The sequence below is a fragment of the Electrophorus electricus genome, chromosome 13, assembly GCF_041902795.1.
Source record: "Electrophorus electricus isolate QZ-2024a chromosome 13, ASM4190279v1, whole genome shotgun sequence".
Classification (NCBI taxonomy): domain Eukaryota; kingdom Metazoa; phylum Chordata; class Actinopteri; order Gymnotiformes; family Gymnotidae; genus Electrophorus; species Electrophorus electricus.
In genome coordinates, this window is record NC_137509.1 from 22762197 (window position 1) to 22779755 (window position 17559).

The window sequence follows — 17559 nt, forward strand, 5'->3', positions numbered from 1 at the left end:
GTGTACAGATTAAATAGAAATATTTTAGTACCAGGGAATAGCAGGTGCTGTAAGATTGTATTGCATCCCTTTAATTTATGTTCAAGCTATCATGTTCAAATTTGAAGTGCAGTGAATAATTAACTCAAACTATCTGTTAGCACCTGGGAATAGCAGATGCTGTACTTTTTTTTGCATCACTTTCATTTACTCTCCAACTCACATGCCTGAATGTGAAGTGCAGTGATTCATCAAAAAACTGTCTGTTAGTGCCTCCGTATACCAGATGTTGTAAGCTTTTATTGCATCATTTAATTTACATTCAAGATAACATTCTAGAATGTCAAGTGCAGGGATTAATAAAAAAAATTGTCAGATTGGTCTTTGATCATATTTGCTATGATTAGGCAATTTGAGTAAGTGCTTAAGGCTTACGGCCACACCAGCTTGAGAACGCCCAATATCATCTGACCTTGGAAGCTAAGCAAGTTTGGGCCTGGATAGTATTGAGGTGGGACTCTACCTAGGAATACCAGGTGCTGTAAGCTTTTCTTGCATCACTTTAATTTACTTTCAAGCTGACATGCTCAAATGTGAAGTGCAGTGATTAATAAAAAAAACTATCTGTTAGCACCTGGGAATAGCCGATGCTGTAAGTTTTTTTTGCATCACTTTCATTTACTCTCCAACTCACATGCCTGAATGTGAAGTGCAGTGATTCATCAAAAACTATCTGTTAGCACCTTGGACTACGAGATGCTGTAAGCTTCTCTTGAATCACTTTAATTTACTGTCAAGATGACATGCTAGGATGTGAAATGCAGTGATTAATTAAAAAAACTATCTGTTAGCACCTGGGAATAGCAGATGCTGTAAGTTTTTGTTGCATCACTTTACTTTAATCTGCAACTGACAAGCTTGTATGTGAAGTGTACAGATTAAATAGAAATATTTTAGTACCAGGGAATAGCAGGTGCTGTAAGATTGTATTGCATCCCTTTAATTTATGTTCAAGCTATCATGTTCAAATTTGAAGTGCAGTGAATAATTAACTCAAACTATCTGTTAGCACCTGGGAATAGCAGATGCTGTACTTTTTTTTGCATCACTTTCATTTACTCTCCAACTCACATGCCTGAATGTGAAGTGCAGTGATTCATCAAAAAAATGTCTGTTAGTGCCTCCGTATACCAGATGTTGTAAGCTTTTATTGCATCATTTAATTTACATTCAAGATAACATTCTAGAATGTCAAGTGCAGGGATTAATAAAAAAAATTGTCAGATTGGTCTTTGATCATATTTGCTATGATTAGGAAATTTGAGTAAGTGTTTAAGGCTTACGGCCACACCAGCTTGAGAACGCCCAATCTCATCTGACCTTGGAAGCTAAGCAAGTCTGGGCCTGGATAGTATTGAGGTGGGACCCTACCTAGGGATACCAGGTGCTGTAAGCTTTTCTTGCATCACTTTAATTTACTTTCAAGCTGACATGCTCAAATGTGAAGTGCAGTGATTAATAAAAAAATCTATCTGTTAGCACCTGGGAATAGCCGATGCTGTAAGTTTTTTTTGCATCACTTTCATTTACTCTCCAACTCACATGCCTGAATGTGAAGTGCAGTGATTCATCAAAACCTATCTGTTAGCACCTTGCACTACGAGATGCTGTAAGGTTCTCTTGAATCACTTTAATTTACTGTCAAGATGACATGCTAGGATGTGAAATGCAGTGATTAATTAAAAAAACTATCTGTTAGCACCTGGGAATAGCAGATGCTGTAAGTTTTTGTTGCATCACTTTACTTTAATCTGCAACTGACAAGCTTGTATGTGAAGTGTACAGATTAAATAGAAATATTTTAGTACCAGGGAATAGCAGGTGCTGTAAGATTGTATTGCATCCCTTTAATTTATGTTCAAGCTATCATGTTCAAATTTGAAGTGCAGTGAATAATTAACTCAAACTATCTGTTAGCACCTGGGAATAGCCGATGCTCTAAGTTTTTTTTTGCATCACTTTCATTTACTCTCCAACTCACATGCCTGAATGTGAAGTGCAGTGATTCATCAAAAAACTGTCTGTTAGTGCCTCCGTATACCAGATGTTGTAAGCTTTTATTGCATCATTTAATTTACATTCAAGATAACATTCTAGAATGTCAATTGCAGGGATTAATAAAAAAAATTGTCAGATTGGTCTTTGATCATATTTGCTATGATTAGGCAAATTGAGTAAGCGTTTAAGGCTTACGGCGACACCAGCTTGAGAACGCCCAATCTCATCTGACCTTGGAAGCTAAGCAAGTTTGGGCCTGGATAGTACTGAGGTGGGACCCTACCTAGGAATACCAGGTGCTGTAAGCTTTTATTGCATCACTTTAATTTACTTTCAAGCTGACATGCTCAAATGTGAAGTGCAGTGATTAATAAAAAAAACTATCTGTTAGCACCTGGGAATAGCCGATGCTGTAAGTTTTTTTTGCATCACTTTCATTTACTCTCCATCTCACGTGCCTGAATGTGAAGTGCAGTGATTCATCAAAAACTATCTGTTAGCACCTTGGACTACGAGATGCTGTAAGCTTCTCTCGCATCAATTTAATTTACTGTCAAGATGACATGCTAGGATGTGAAATGCAGTGATTAATTAAAAAAACTATCTGTTAGCACCTGGGAATAGCAGATGCTGTAAGTTTTTGTTGCATCACTTTACTTTAATCTGCAACTGACAAGCTTGTATGTGAAGTGTACAGATTAAATAGAAATATTTTAGTACCAGGGAATAGCAGGTGGTGTAAGATTGTATTGCATCCCTTTAATTTATGTTCAAGCTATCATGTTCAAATTTGAAGTGCAGTGAATAATTAACTCAAACTATCTGTTAGCACCTGGGAATAGCCGATGCTGTAAGTTTTTTTTGCATCACTTTCATTTACTCTCCAACTCACATGCCTGAATGTGAAGTGCAGTGATTCATCAAAAACTATCTGTTAGCACCTTGGACTACGAGATGCTGTAAGCTTCTCTTGAATCACTTTAATTTACTGTCAAGATGACATGCTAGGATGTGAAATGCAGTGATTAATTAAAAAAACTATGTGTTAGCACCTGGGAATAGCAGATGCTGTAAGTTTTTGTTGCATCACTTTACTTTAATCTGTAACTGACAAGCTTGTATGTGAAGTGTACAGATTAAATAGAAATATTTTAGTACCAGGGAATAGCAGGTGCTCTAAGATTGTATTGCATCCCTTTAATTTATGTTCAAGCTATCATGTTCAAATTTGAAGTGCAGTGAATAATTAACTCAAACTATCTGTTAGCACCTGGGAATAGCAGATGCTGTAAGTTTTTTTTGCATCACTTTCATTTAATCTCCAACTCACATGCCTGAATGTGAAGTGCAGTGATTCATCAAAAAACTGTCTGTTAGTGCCTCCATATACCAGATGTTGTAAGCTTTTATTGCATCATTTAATTTACATTCAAGATAACATTCTAGAATGTCAAGTGCAGGGATTAATAAAAAAAATTGTCAGATTGGTCTTTGATCATATTTGCTATGATTAGGCAATTTGAGTAAGTGTTTAAGGCTTACGGCCACACCAGCTTGAGAAAGCCCAATCTCATCTGACCTTGGAAGCTAAGCAAGTTTGGGCCTGGATAGTACTGAGGTGGGACCCTACCTAGGAATACCAGGTGCTGTAAGCTTTTCTTGCATCACTTTAATTTACTTTCAAGCTGACATGCTCAAATGTGAAGTGCAGTGATTAATAAAAAAAACTATCTGTTAGCACCTGGGAATAGCCGATGCTGTAAGTTTTTTTTGCATCACTTTCATTTACTCTCCAACTCACATGCCTGAATGTGAAGTGCAGTGATTCATCAAAAACTATCTGTTAGCACCTTGGACTACGAGATGCTGTAAGCTTCTCTTGAATCACTTTAATTTACTGTCAAGATGACATGCTAGGATGTGAAATGCAGTGATTAATTAAAAAAACTATCTGTTAGCACCTGGGAATAGCAGATGCTGTAAGTTTTTGTTGCATCACTTTACTTTAATCTGCAACTGACAAGCTTGTATGTGAAGTGTACAGAGTAAATAGAAATATTTTAGTACCAGGGAATAGCAGGTGCTGTAAGATTGTATTGCATCCCTTTAATTTATGTTCAAGCTATCATGTTCAAATTTGAAGTGCAGTGAATAATTAACTCAATCTATCTGTTAGCACCTGGGAATAGCAGATGCTGTACGTTTTTTTTTGCATCACTTTCATTTACTCTCCAACTCACATGCCTGAATGTGAAGTGCAGTGATTCATCAAAAAACTGTCTGTTAGTGCCTCCGTATACCAGATGTTGTAAGCTTTTATTGCATCATTTAATTTACATTCAAGATACCATTCTAGAATGTCAAGTGCAGGGATTAATAAAAAAAATTGTCAGATTGGTCTTTGATCATATTTGCTATGATTAGGAAATTTGAGTAAGTGTTTAAAGCTTACGGCCACACCAGCTTGAGAACGCCCAATCTCATCTGACCTTGGAAGCTAAGCAAGTTTGGGCCTGGATAGTACTGAGGTGGGACCCTACCTAGGAATACCAGGTGCTGTAAGCTTTTATTGCATCACTTTAATTTACTTTCAAGCTGACATGCTCAAATGTGAAGTGCAGTGATTAATAAAAAAAACTATCTGTTAGCACCTGGGAATAGCAGATGCTGTAAGTTTTTTTTGCATCACTTTCATTTACTCTCCAACTCACGTGCCTGAATGTGAAGTGCAGTGATTCATCAAAAACTATCTGTTAGCACCTTGGACTACGAGATGCTGTAAGCTTCTCTCGCATCAATTTAATTTACTTTCAAGATGACATGCTAGGATGTGAAATGCAGTGATTAATTAAAAAAACTATCTGTTAGCACCTGGGAATAGCAGATGCTGTAAGTTTTTGTTGCATCACTTTACTTTAATCTGCAACTGACAAGCTTGTATGTGAAGTGTACAGATTAAATAGAAATATTTTAGTACCAGGGAATAGCAGGTGCTGTAAGATTGTATTGCATCCCTTTAATTTATGTTCAAGCTATCATGTTCAAATTTGAAGTGCAGTGAATAATTAACTTAAACTATCTGTTAGCACCTGGGAATAGCAGATGCTGTACGTTTTTTTTTGCATCACTTTCATTTACTCTCCAACTCACATGCCTGAATGTGAAGTGCAGTGATTCATCAAAAAACTGTCTGTTAGTGCCTCCGTATACCAGATGTTGTAACCTTTTATTGCATCATTTAATTTACATTCAAGATACCATTCTAGAATGTCAAGTGCAGGGATTAATAAAAAAAATTGTCAGATTGGTCTTTGATCATATTTGCTATGATTAGGAAATTTGAGTAAGTGTTTAAAGCTTACGGCCACACCAGCTTGAGAACGCCCAATCTCATCTGACCTTGGAAGCTAAGCAAGTTTGGGCCTGGATAGTACTGAGGTGGGACCCTACCTAGGAATACCAGGTGCTGTAAGCTTTTATTGCATCACTTTAATTTACTTTCAAGCTGACATGCTCAAATGTGAAGTGCAGTGATTAATAAAAAAAACTATCTGTTAGCACCTGGGAATAGCAGATGCTGTAAGTTTTTTTTGCATCACTTTCATTTACTCTCCAACTCACGTGCCTGAATGTGAAGTGCAGTGATTCATCAAAAACTATCTGTTAGCACCTTGGACTACGAGATGCTGTAAGCTTCTCTCGCATCAATTTAATTTACTTTCAAGATGACATGCTAGGATGTGAAATGCAGTGATTAAAAAAACTATCTGTTAGCACCTGGGAATAGCAGATGCTGTAAGTTTTTGTTGCATCACTTTACTTTAATCTGCAACTGACAAGCTTGTATGTGAAGTGTACAGATTAAATAGAAATATTTTAGTACCAGGGAATAGCAGGTGCTGTAAGATTGTATTGCATCCCTTTAATTTATGTTCAAGCTATCATGTTCAAATTTGAAGTGCAGTGAATAATTAACTTAAACTATCTGTTAGCACCTGGGAATAGCAGATGCTGTACGTTTTTTTTTGCATCACTTTCATTTACTCTCCAACTCACATGCCTGATTGTGAAGTGCAGTGATTCATCAAAAAACTGTCTGTTAGTGCCTCCGTATACCAGATGTTGTAAGCTTTTATTGCATCATTTAATTTACATTCAAGATACCATTCTAGAATGTCAAGTGCAGGGATTAATAAAAAAAATTGTCAGATTGGTCTTTGATCATATTTGCTATGATTAGGAAATTTAAGTAAGTGTTTAAAGCTTACGGCCACACCAGCTTGAGAACGCCCAATCTCATCTGACCTTGGAAGCTAAGCAAGTTTGGGCCTGGATAGTACTGAGGTGGGACCCTACCTAGGAATACCAGGTGCTGTAAGCTTTTATTGCATCACTTTAATTTACTTTCAAGCTGACATGCTCAAATGTGAAGTGCAGTGATTAATAAAAAAAACTATCTGTTAGCACCTGGGAATAGCAGATGCTGTAAGTTTTTTTTGCATCACTTTCATTTACTCTCCAACTCACGTGCCTGAATGTGAAGTGCAGTGATTCATCAAAAACTATCTGTTAGCACCTTGGACTACGAGATGCTGTAAGCTTCTCTCGCATCAATTTAATTTACTGTCAAGATGACATGCTAGGATGTGAAATGCAGTGATTAATTAAAAAAACTATCTGTTAGCACCTGGGAATAGCAGATGCTGTAAGTTTTTGTTGCATCACTTTACTTTAATCTGCAACTGACAAGCTTGTATGTGAAGTGTACAGATTAAATAGAAATATTTTAGTACCAGGGAATAGCAGGTGCTGTAAGATTGTATTGCATCCCTTTAATTTATGTTCAAGCTATCATGTTCAAATTTGAAGTGCAGTGAATAATTAACTTAAACTATCTGTTAGCACCTGGGAATAGCAGATGCTGTACGTTTTTTTTTGCATCACTTTCATTTACTCTCCAACTCACATGCCTGAATGTGAAGTGCAGTGATTCATCAAAAAACTGTCTGTTAGTGCCTCCGTATACCAGATGTTGTAAGCTTTTATTGCATCATTTAATTTACATTCAAGATAACATTCTAGAATGTCAAGTGCAGGGATTAATAAAAAAAATTGTCAGATTGGTCTTTGATCATATTTGCTATGATTAGGCAATTTGAGTAAGTGTTTAAGGCTTACGGCCACACCAGCTTGAGAACGCCCAATCTCATCTGACCTTGGAAGCTAAGCAAGTTTGGGTCTGGATAGTACTGAGGTGGGACCCTACCTAGGAATACCAGGTGCTGTAAGCTTTTATTGCATCACTTTAATTTACTTTCAAGCTGACATGCTCAAATGTGAAGTGCAGTGATTAATAAAAAAAACTATCTGTTAGCACCTGGGAATAGCAGATGCTGTAAGTTTTTTTTGCATCACTTTCATTTACTCTCCAACTCACGTGCCTAAATGTGAAGTGCAGTGATTCATCAAAAACTATCTGTTAGCAACTTGGACTACGAGATGCTGTAAGCTTCTCTCGCATCAATTTAATTTACTGTCAAGATGACATGCTAGGATGTGAAATTCAGTGATTAATTAAAAAAACTATCTGTTAGCACCTGGGAATAGCAGATGCTGTAAGTTTTTGTTGCATCACTTTACTTTAATCTGCAACTGACAAGCTTGTATGTGAAGTGTACAGATTAAATAGAAATATTTTAGTACCAGGGAATAGCAGGTGCTGTAAGATTGTATTGCATCCCTTTAATTTATGTTCAAGCTATCATGTTCAAATTTGAAGTGCAGTGAATAATTAACTCAAACTATCTGTTAGCACCTGGGAATAGCAGATGCTGTAAGTTTTTTATGCATCACTTTCATTTACTCTCCAACTCACATGCCTGAATGTGAAGTGCAGTGATTCATCAAAAAACTGTCTGTTAGTGCCTCCGTATACCAGATGTTGTAAGCTTTTATTGCATCATTTAATTTACATTCAAGATAACATTCTAGAATGTCAAGTGCAGGGATTAATAAAAAAAATTGTCAGATTGGTCTTTGATCATATTTGCTATGATTAGGCAATTTGAGTAAGTGTTTAAGGCTTACGGCCACACCAGCTTGAGAACGCCCAATCTCATCTGACCTTGGAAGCTAAGCAAGTTTGGGCCTGGATAGTACTGAGGTGGGACCCTACCTAGGAATACCAGGTGCTGTAAGCTTTTCTTGCATCACTTTAATTTACTTTCAAGCTGACATGCTCAAATGTGAAGTGCAGTGATTAATAAAAAAAACTATCTGTTAGCACCTGGGAATAGCAGATGCTGTAAGTTTTTTTTGCATCACTTTCATTTACTCTCCAACTCACATGCCTGAATGTGAAGTGCAGTGATTCATCAAAAACTATCTGTTAGCACCTTGGACTACGAGATGCTGTAAGCTTCTCTTGAATCACTTTAATTTACTGTCAAGATGACATGCTAGGATGTGAAATGCAGTGATTAATTAAAAAAACTATCTGTTAGCACCTGGGAATAGCAGATGCTGTAAGTTTTTTTTGCATCACTTTCATTTACTCTCCAACTCACGTGCCTGAATGTGAAGTGCAGTGATTCATCAAAAACTATCTGTTAGCACCTTGGACTACGAGATGCTGTAAGCTTCTCTCGCATCAATTTAATTTACTGTCAAGATGACATGCTAGGATGTGAAATGCAGTGATTAATTAAAAAAACTATCTGTTAGCACCTGGGAATAGCAGATGCTGTAAGTTTTTGTTGCATCACTTTACTTTAATCTGCAACTGACAAGCTTGTATGTGAAGTGTACAGATTAAATAGAAATATTTTAGTACCAGGGAATAGCAGGTGCTGTAAGATTGTATTGCATCCCTTTAATTTATGTTCAAGCTATCATGTTCAAATTTGAAGTGCAGTGAATAATTAACTTAAACTATCTGTTAGCACCTGGGAATAGCAGATGCTGTACGTTTTTTTTTGCATCACTTTCATTTACTCTCCAACTCACATGCCTGAATGTGAAGTGCAGTGATTCATCAAAAAACTGTCTGTTAGTGCCTCCATATACCAGATGTTGTAAGCTTTTATTGCATCATTTAATTTACATTCAAGATAACATTCTAGAATGTCAAGTGCAGGGATTAATAAAAAAATTGTCAGATTGGTCTTTGATCATATTTGCTATGATTAGGCAATTTGAGTAAGTGTTTAAGGCTTACGGCCACACCAGCTTGAGAACGCCCAATCTCATCTGACCTTGGAAGCTAAGCAAGTTTGGGCCTGGATAGTACTGAGGTGGGACTCTACCTAGGAATACCAGGTGCTGTAAGCTCTTCTTGCATCACTTTAATTTACTTTCAAGCTGACATGCTCAAATGTGAAGTGCAGTGATTATTAAAAAAAAACTATCTGTTAGCACCTGGGAATAGCCGATGCTGTAAGTTTTTTTTGCATCACTTTCATTTACTCTCCAACTCACATGCCTGAATGTGAAGTGCAGTGATTCATCAAAAACTATCTGTTAGCACCTTGGACTACGAGATGCTGTAAGCTTCTCTTGAATCACTTTAATTTACTGTCAAGATGACATGCTAGGATGTGAAATGCAGTGATTAATTAAAAAAACTATCTGTTAGCACCTGGGAATAGCAGATGCTGTAAGTTTTTTTTGCATCACTTTCATTTACTCTCCAACTCACGTGCCTGAATGTGAAGTGCAGTGATTCATCAAAAACTATCTGTTAGCACCTTGGACTACGAGATGCTGTAAGCTTCTCTCGCATCAATGTAATTTACTGTCAAGATGACATGCTAGGATGTGAAATGCAGTGATTAATTAAAAAAACTATCTGTTAGCACCTGGGAATAGCAGATGCTGTAAGTTTTTGTTGCATCACTTTACTTTAATCTGCAACTGACAAGCTTGTATGTGAAGTGTACAGATAAAATAGAAATATTTTAGTACCAGGGAATAGCAGGTGCTGTAAGATTGTATTGCATCCCTTTAATTTATGTTCAAGCTATCATGTTCAAATTTGAAGTGCAGTGAATAATTAACTTAAACTATCTGTTAGCACCTGGGAATAGCAGATGCTGTACGTTTTTTTTTGCATCACTTTCATTTACTCTCCAACTCACATGCCTGAATGTGAAGTGCAGTGATTCATCAAAAAACTGTCTGTTAGTGCCTCCGTATACCAGATGTTGTAAGCTTTTATTGCATCATTTAATTTACATTCAAGATAACATTCTAGAATGTCAAGTGCAGGGATTAATAAAAAAAATTGTCAGATTGGTCTTTGATCATATTTGCTATGATTAGGCAATTTGAGTAAGCGTTTAAGGTTTACGGCCACACCAGCTTGAGAACGCCCAATCTCATCTGACCTTGGAAGCTAAGCAAGTTTGGGCTTGGATAGTACTGAGGTGGGACTCTACCTAGGAATACCAGGTGCTGAAAGCTCTTCTTGCATCACTTTAATTTACTTTCAAGCTGACATGCTCAAATGTGAAGTGCAGTGATTATTAAAAAAAAACTATCTGTTAGCACCTGGGAATAGCCGATGCTGTAAGTTTTTTTTGCATCACTTTCATTTACTCTCCAACTCACATGCCTGAATGTGAAGTGCAGTGATTCATCAAAAAACTGTCTGTTAGTGCCTCCGTATACCAGATGTTGTAAGCTTTTATTGCATCATTTAATTTACATTCAAGATAACATTCTAGAATGTCAAGTGCAGGGATTAATAAAAAAAATTGTCAGATTGGTCTTTGATCATATTTGCTATGATTAGGCAATTTGAGTAAGTGTTTAAGGTTTACGGCCACACCAGCTTGAGAACGCCCAATCTCATCTGACCTTGGAAGCTAAGCAAGTTTGGGCCTGGATAGTACTGAGGTGGGACCCTACCTAGGAATACCAGGTGCTGTAAGCTTTTATTGCATCACTTTAATTTACTTTCAAGCTGACATGCTCAAATGTGAAGTGCAGTGATTAATAAAAAAAACTATCTGTTAGCACCTGGGAATAGCAGATGCTGTAAGTTTTTTTTGCATCACTTTCATTTACTCTCCAACTCACGTGCCTGAATGTGAAGTGCAGTGATTCATCAAAAACTATATGTTAGCACCTTGGACTACGAGATGCTGTAAGCTTCTCTCGCATCAATTTAATTTACTGTCAAGATGACATGCTAGGATGTGAAATGCAGTGATTAATTAAAAAAACTATCTGTTAGCACCTGGGAATAGCAGATGCTGTAAGTTTTTGTTGCATCACTTTACTTTAATCTGCAACTGACAAGCTTGTATGTGAAGTGTACAGATTAAATAGAAATATTTTAGTACCAGGGAATAGCAGGTGCTGTAAGATTGTATTGCATCCCTTTAATTTTTGTTCAAGCTATCATGTTCAAATTTGAAGTGCAGTGAATAATTAACTCAAACTATCTGTTAGCACCTGGGAATAGCAGATGCTGTAAGTTTTTTATGCATCACTTTCATTTACTCTCCAACTCACATGCCTGAATGTGAAGTGCAGTGATTCATCAAAAAACTGTCTGTTAGTGCCTCTGTATACCAGATGTTGTAAGCTTTTATTGCATCATTTAATTTACATTCAAGATAACATTCTAGAATGTCAAGTGCAGGGATTAATAAAAAAAATTGTCAGATTGGTCTTTGATCATATTTGCTATGATTAGGCAATTTGAGTAAGTGTTTAAGGCTTACGGCCACACCAGCTTGAGAACGCCCAATCTCATCTGACCTTGGAAGCTAAGCAAGTTTGGGCCTGGATAGTACTGAGGTGGGACCCTACCTAGGAATACCAGGTGCTGTAAGCTTTTCTTGCATCACTTTAATTTACTTTCAAGCTGACATGCTCAAATGTGAAGTGCAGTGATTAATAAAAAAAACTATCTGTTAGCACCTGGGAATAGCAGATGCTGTAAGTTTTTTTTGCATCACTTTCATTTACTCTCCAACTCACATGCCTGAATGTGAAGTGCAGTGATTCATCAAAAACTATCTGTTAGCACCTTGGACTACGAGATGCTGTAAGCTTCTCTTGAATCACTTTAATTTACTGTCAAGATGACATGCTAGGATGTGAAATGCAGTGATTAATTAAAAAAACTATCTGTTAGCACCTGGGAATAGCAGATGCTGTAAGTTTTTTTTGCATCACTTTCATTTACTCTCCAACTCACGTGCCTGAATGTGAAGTGCAGTGATTCATCAAAAACTATCTGTTAGCACCTTGGACTACGAGATGCTGTAAGCTTCTCTCGCATCAATTTAATTTACTGTCAAGATGACATGCTAGGATGTGAAATGCAGTGATTAATTAAAAAAACTATCTGTTAGCACCTGGGAATAGCAGATGCTGTAAGTTTTTGTTGCATCACTTTACTTTAATCTGCAACTGACAAGCTTGTATGTGAAGTGTACAGATTAAATAGAAATATTTTAGTACCAGGGAATAGCAGGTGCTGTAAGATTGTATTGCATCCCTTTAATTTATGTTCAAGCTATCATGTTCAAATTTGAAGTGCAGTGAATAATTAACTTAAACTATCTGTTAGCACCTGGGAATAGCAGATGCTGTACATTTTTTTTTGCATCACTTTCATTTACTCTCCAACTCACATGCCTGAATGTGAAGTGCAGTGATTCATCAAAAAACTGTCTGTTAGTGCCTCCGTATACCAGATGTTGTAAGCTTTTATTGCATCATTTAATTTACATTCAAGATAACATTCTAGAATGTCAAGTGCAGGGATTAATAAAAAAATTGTCAGATTGGTCTTTGATCATATTTGCTATGATTAGGCAATTTGAGTAAGGGTTTAAGGCTTACGGCCACACCAGCTTGAGAACGCCCAATCTCATCTGACCTTGGAAGCTAAGCAAGTTTGGGCCTGGATAGTACTGAGGTGGGAATCTACCTAGGAATACCAGGTGCTGTAAGCTCTTCTTCCATCACTTTAATTTACTTTCAAGCTGACATGCTCAAATGTGAAGTGCAGTGATTATTAAAAAAAAACTATCTGTTAGCACCTGGGAATAGCCGATGCTGTAAGTTTTTTTTGCATCACTTTCATTTACTCTCCAACTCACGTGCCTGAATGTGAAGTGCAGTGATTCATCAAAAACTATCTGTTAGCACCTTGGACTACGAGATGCTGTAAGCTTCTCTCGCATCAATTTAATTTACTGTCAAGATGACATGCTAGGATGTGAAATGCAGTGATTAATTAAAAAAACTATCTGTTAGCACCTGGGAATAGCAGATGCTGTAAGTTTTTGTTGCATCACTTTACTTTAATCTGCAACTGACAAGCTTGTATGTGAAGTGTACAGATTAAATAGAAATATTTTAGTACCAGGGAATAGCAGGTGCTGTAAGATTGTATTGCATCCCTTTAATTTATGTTCAAGCTATCATGTTCAAATTTGAAGTGCAGTGAATAATTAACTTAAACTATCTGTTAGCACCTGGGAATAGCAGATGCTGTACGTTTTTTTTTGCATCACTTTCATTTACTCTCCAACTCACATGCCTGAATGTGAAGTGCAGTGATTCATCAAAAAACTGTCTGTTAGTGCCTCCGTATACCAGATGTTGTAAGCTTTTATTGCATCATTTAATTTACATTCAAGATAACATTCTAGAATGTCAAGTGCAGGGATTAATAAAAAAAATTGTCAGATTGGTCTTTGATCATATTTGCTATGATTAGGCAATTTGAGTAAGTGTTTAAGGCTTACGGCCACACCAGCTTGAGAACGCCCAATCTCATCTGACCTTGGAAGCTAAGCAAGTTTGGGCTTGGATAGTACTGAGGTGAGACTCTACCTAGGAATACCAGGTGCTGTAAGCTCTTCTTGCATCACTTTAATTTACTGTCAAGCTGACATGCTCAAATGTGAAGTGCAGTGATTAATAAAAAAAAACTATCTGTTAGCACCTGGGAATAGCCGATGCTGTAAGTTTTTTTTGCATCACTTTCAATTACTCTCCAACTCACATGCCTGAATGTGAAGTGCAGTGATTCATCAAAAAACTGTCTATAAGTGCCTCCGTATACCAGATGTTGTAAGCTTTTATTGCATCATTTAATTTACATTCAAGATACCATTCTAGAATGTCAAGTGCAGGGATTAATAAAAAAAATTGTCAGATTGGTCTTTGATCATATTTGCTATGATTAGGAAATTTGAGTAAGTGTTTAAATCTTACGGCCGCACCAGCTTGAGCACGCCCAATCTCATCTGACCTTGGAAGCTAAGCAAGTTTGGGTCTGGATAGTACTGAGGTGGGACCCTACCTAGGAATACCAGGTGCTGTAAGCTTTTATTGCATCACTTTAATTTACTTTCAAGCTGACATGCTCAAATGTGAAGTGCAGTGATTAATAAAAAAAACTATCTGTTAGCACCTGGGAATAGCAGATGCTGTAAGTTTTTTTTGCATCACTTTCATTTACTCTCCAACTCACATGCCTGAATGTGAAGTGCAGTTATTCATCAAAAAAATATCTGTTAGCACCATGGACTACGAGATGCTGTAAGCTTCTCTTGCATCACTTTAATTTACTGTCAAGATGACATGCTAGGATGTGAAGTGCAGTGATTAATTAAAAAAACTATCTGTTAGCACCTGGGAATAGCAGATGCTGTAAGTTTTTGTTGCATCACTTTAATTTAATCTGCAACTGACAAGCTTGTATGTGAAGTGTACAGATTAAATAGAAATATTTTAGTACCAGGGAATAGCAGGTGCTGTAAGATTGTATTGCATCCCTTTAATTTATTTTCAAGCTATCATGTTCAAATTTGAAGTGCAGTGAATAATTAACTCAAACTATCTGTTAGCACCTGGGAATAGCAGATGCTGTAAGTTTTTGTTGCATCACTTTACTTTAATCTGCAACTGACAAGCTTGTATGTGAAGTGTACAGATTAAATAGAAATATTTTAGTACCAGGGAATAGCAGGTGCTGTAAGATTGTATTGCATCCCTTTAATTTATGTTCAAGCTATCATGTTCAAATTTGAAGTGCAGTGAATAATTAACTTAAACTATCTGTTAGCACCTGGGAATAGCAGATGCTGTACGTTTTTTTTTGCATCACTTTCATTTACTCTCCAACTCACATGCCTGAATGTGAAGTGCAGTGATTCATCAAAAAACTGTCTGTTAGTGCCTCCGTATACCAGATGTTGTAAGCTTTTATTGCATCATTTAATTTACATTCAAGATACCATTCTAGAATGTCAAGTGCAGGGATTAATAAAAAAAATTGTCAGATTGGTCTTTGATCATATTTGCTATGATTAGGAAATTTGAGTAAGTGTTTAAAGCTTACGGCCACACCAGGTTGACAACGCCCAATCTCATCTGACCTTGGAAGCTAAGCAAGTTTGGGCCTGGATAGTACTGAGGTGGGACCCTACCTAGGAATACCAGGTGCTGTAAGCTTTTATTGCATCACTTTAATTTACTTTCAAGCTGACATGCTCAAATGTGAAGTGCAGTGATTAATAAAAAAAACTATCTGTTAGCACCTGGGAATAGCAGATGCTGTAAGTTTTTTTTGCATCACTTTCATTTACTCTCCAACTCACGTGCCTGAATGTGAAGTGCAGTGATTCATCAAAAACTATCTGTTAGCACCTTGGACTACGAGATGCTGTAAGCTTCTCTCGCATCAATTTAATTTACTGTCAAGATGACATGCTAGGATGTGAAATGCAGTGATTAATTAAAAAAACTATCTGTTAGCACCTGGGAATAGCAGATGCTGTAAGTTTTTGTTGCATCACTTTACTTTAATCTGCAACTGACAAGCTTGTATGTGAAGTGTACAGATTAAATAGAAATATTTTAGTACCAGGGAATAGCAGGTGCTGTAAGATTGTATTGCATCCCTTTAATTTATGTTCAAGCTATCATGTTCAAATTTGAAGTGCAGTGAATAATTAACTTAAACTATCTGTTAGCACCTGGGAATAGCAGATGCTGTACGTTTTTTTTTGCATCACTTTCATTTACTCTCCAACTCACATGCCTGAATGTGAAGTGCAGTGATTCATCAAAAAACTGTCTGTTAGTGCCTCCGTATACCAGATGTTGTAAGCTTTTATTGCATCATTTAATTTACATTCAAGATAACATTCTAGAATGTCAAGTGCAGGGATTAATAAAAAAATTGTCAGATTGGTCTTTGATCATATTTGCTATGATTAGGCAATTTGAGTAAGGGTTTAAGGCTTACGGCCACACCAGCTTTAGAACGCCCAATCTCATCTGACCTTGGAAGCTAAGCAAGTTTGGGCCTGGATAGTACTGAGGTGGGACTCTACCTAGGAATACCAGGTGCTGTAAGCTCTTCTTGCATCACTTTAATTTACTTTCAAGATGACATGCTCAAATGTGAAGTGCAGTGATTATTAAAAAAAAACTATCTGTTAGCACCTGGGAATAGCCGATGCTGTAAGTTTTTTTTGCATCACTTTCATTTACTCTCCAACTCACATGCCTGAATGTGAAGTGCAGTGATTCATCAAAAAACTGTCTGTTAGTGCCTCCGTATACCAGATGTTGTAAGCTTTTATTGCATCATTTAATTTACATTCAAGATACCATTCTAGAATGTCAAGTGCAGGGATTAATAAAAAAAATTGTCAGATTGGTCTTTGATCATATTTGCTATGATTAGGCAATTTGAGTAAGTGTTTAAATTTTACGGCCACACCAGCTTGACAACGCCCAATCTCATCTGACCTTGGAAGCTAAGCAAGTTTGGTCCTGGATAGTACTGAGGTGGGACCCTACCTAGGAATACCAGGTGCTGTAAGCTTTCATTGCATCACTTTAATTTACTTTCAAGCTGACATGCTCAAATGTGAAGTGCAGTGATTAATAAAAAAAACTATCTGTTAGCACCTGGGAATAGCAGATGCTGTAAGTTTTTTTTGCATCACTTTCATTTACTCTCCAACTCACGTGCCTAAATGTGAAGTGCAGTGATTCATCAAAAACTATCTGTTAGCAACTTGGACTACGAGATGCTGTAAGCTTCTCTCGCATCAATTTAATTTACTGTCAAGATGACATGCTAGGATGTGAAATGCAGTGATTAATTAAAAAAACTATCTGTTAGCACCTGGGAATAGCAGATGCTGTAAGTTTTTGTTGCATCACTTTACTTTAATCTGCAACTGACAAGCTTGTATGTGAAGTGTACAGATTAAATAGAAATATTTTAGTACCAGGGAATAGCAGGTGCTGTAAGATTGTATTGCATCCCTTTAATTTATGTTCAAGCTATCATGTTCAAATTTGAAGTGCAGTGAATAATTAACTTAAACTATCTGTTAGCACCTGGGAACAGCAGATGCTGTAAGTTTTTTTTGCATCACTTTCATTTACTCTCCAACTCACATGCCTGAATGTGAAGTGCAGTGATTCATCAAAAAACTATATGTTAGCACCTTGGACTACGAGATGCTGTAAGCT

General features: G+C 36.8%; 7 non-coding genes and 12 pseudogenes across 7 annotated transcripts; all 19 read left to right on the forward strand.

Moving 5' to 3' along the window:
- The first annotated feature begins 408 nt into the window (after positions 1 to 408).
- On the forward strand, positions 409 to 527 carry LOC145650367 (5S ribosomal RNA; annotated as a pseudogene).
- Positions 528 to 1316: 789 nt separating this feature from the next.
- LOC145650244 (5S ribosomal RNA) lies at positions 1317 to 1435 on the forward strand (annotated as a pseudogene).
- Positions 1436 to 2226: 791 nt separating this feature from the next.
- On the forward strand, positions 2227 to 2345 carry LOC145647427 (5S ribosomal RNA; annotated as a pseudogene).
- Positions 2346 to 3573: 1228 nt separating this feature from the next.
- Positions 3574 to 3692, forward strand: LOC145648482 (5S ribosomal RNA; annotated as a pseudogene).
- A 791-nt stretch (positions 3693 to 4483) lies between these two features.
- On the forward strand, positions 4484 to 4602 carry LOC145650253 (5S ribosomal RNA). Its single transcript, XR_014116679.1, has one exon. It is a non-coding gene; the product is annotated as a 5S ribosomal RNA (ribosomal RNA).
- A 791-nt stretch (positions 4603 to 5393) lies between these two features.
- Positions 5394 to 5512, forward strand: LOC145650265 (5S ribosomal RNA). The gene has a single exon (XR_014116682.1). It is a non-coding gene; the product is annotated as a 5S ribosomal RNA (ribosomal RNA).
- Positions 5513 to 6299: 787 nt separating this feature from the next.
- LOC145650277 (5S ribosomal RNA) lies at positions 6300 to 6418 on the forward strand. Its single transcript, XR_014116683.1, has one exon. It is a non-coding gene; the product is annotated as a 5S ribosomal RNA (ribosomal RNA).
- Positions 6419 to 7209: 791 nt separating this feature from the next.
- LOC145648112 (5S ribosomal RNA) lies at positions 7210 to 7328 on the forward strand (annotated as a pseudogene).
- A 790-nt stretch (positions 7329 to 8118) lies between these two features.
- LOC145650288 (5S ribosomal RNA) lies at positions 8119 to 8237 on the forward strand. Its single transcript, XR_014116684.1, has one exon. It is a non-coding gene; the product is annotated as a 5S ribosomal RNA (ribosomal RNA).
- A 1010-nt stretch (positions 8238 to 9247) lies between these two features.
- Positions 9248 to 9366, forward strand: LOC145646437 (5S ribosomal RNA). The gene has a single exon (XR_014116183.1). It is a non-coding gene; the product is annotated as a 5S ribosomal RNA (ribosomal RNA).
- Positions 9367 to 10378: 1012 nt separating this feature from the next.
- On the forward strand, positions 10379 to 10497 carry LOC145649971 (5S ribosomal RNA; annotated as a pseudogene).
- Positions 10498 to 10850: 353 nt separating this feature from the next.
- LOC145647108 (5S ribosomal RNA) lies at positions 10851 to 10969 on the forward strand (annotated as a pseudogene).
- Positions 10970 to 11759: 790 nt separating this feature from the next.
- On the forward strand, positions 11760 to 11878 carry LOC145650299 (5S ribosomal RNA). Its single transcript, XR_014116685.1, has one exon. It is a non-coding gene; the product is annotated as a 5S ribosomal RNA (ribosomal RNA).
- A 1010-nt stretch (positions 11879 to 12888) lies between these two features.
- LOC145650818 (5S ribosomal RNA) lies at positions 12889 to 13007 on the forward strand. Its single transcript, XR_014116740.1, has one exon. It is a non-coding gene; the product is annotated as a 5S ribosomal RNA (ribosomal RNA).
- Positions 13008 to 13799: 792 nt separating this feature from the next.
- On the forward strand, positions 13800 to 13918 carry LOC145649687 (5S ribosomal RNA; annotated as a pseudogene).
- A 353-nt stretch (positions 13919 to 14271) lies between these two features.
- LOC145650632 (5S ribosomal RNA) lies at positions 14272 to 14390 on the forward strand (annotated as a pseudogene).
- A 1010-nt stretch (positions 14391 to 15400) lies between these two features.
- LOC145648094 (5S ribosomal RNA) lies at positions 15401 to 15519 on the forward strand (annotated as a pseudogene).
- Positions 15520 to 16309: 790 nt separating this feature from the next.
- On the forward strand, positions 16310 to 16428 carry LOC145647171 (5S ribosomal RNA; annotated as a pseudogene).
- Positions 16429 to 16781: 353 nt separating this feature from the next.
- On the forward strand, positions 16782 to 16900 carry LOC145649934 (5S ribosomal RNA; annotated as a pseudogene).
- The last annotated feature ends 659 nt before the right edge of the window (positions 16901 to 17559 follow it).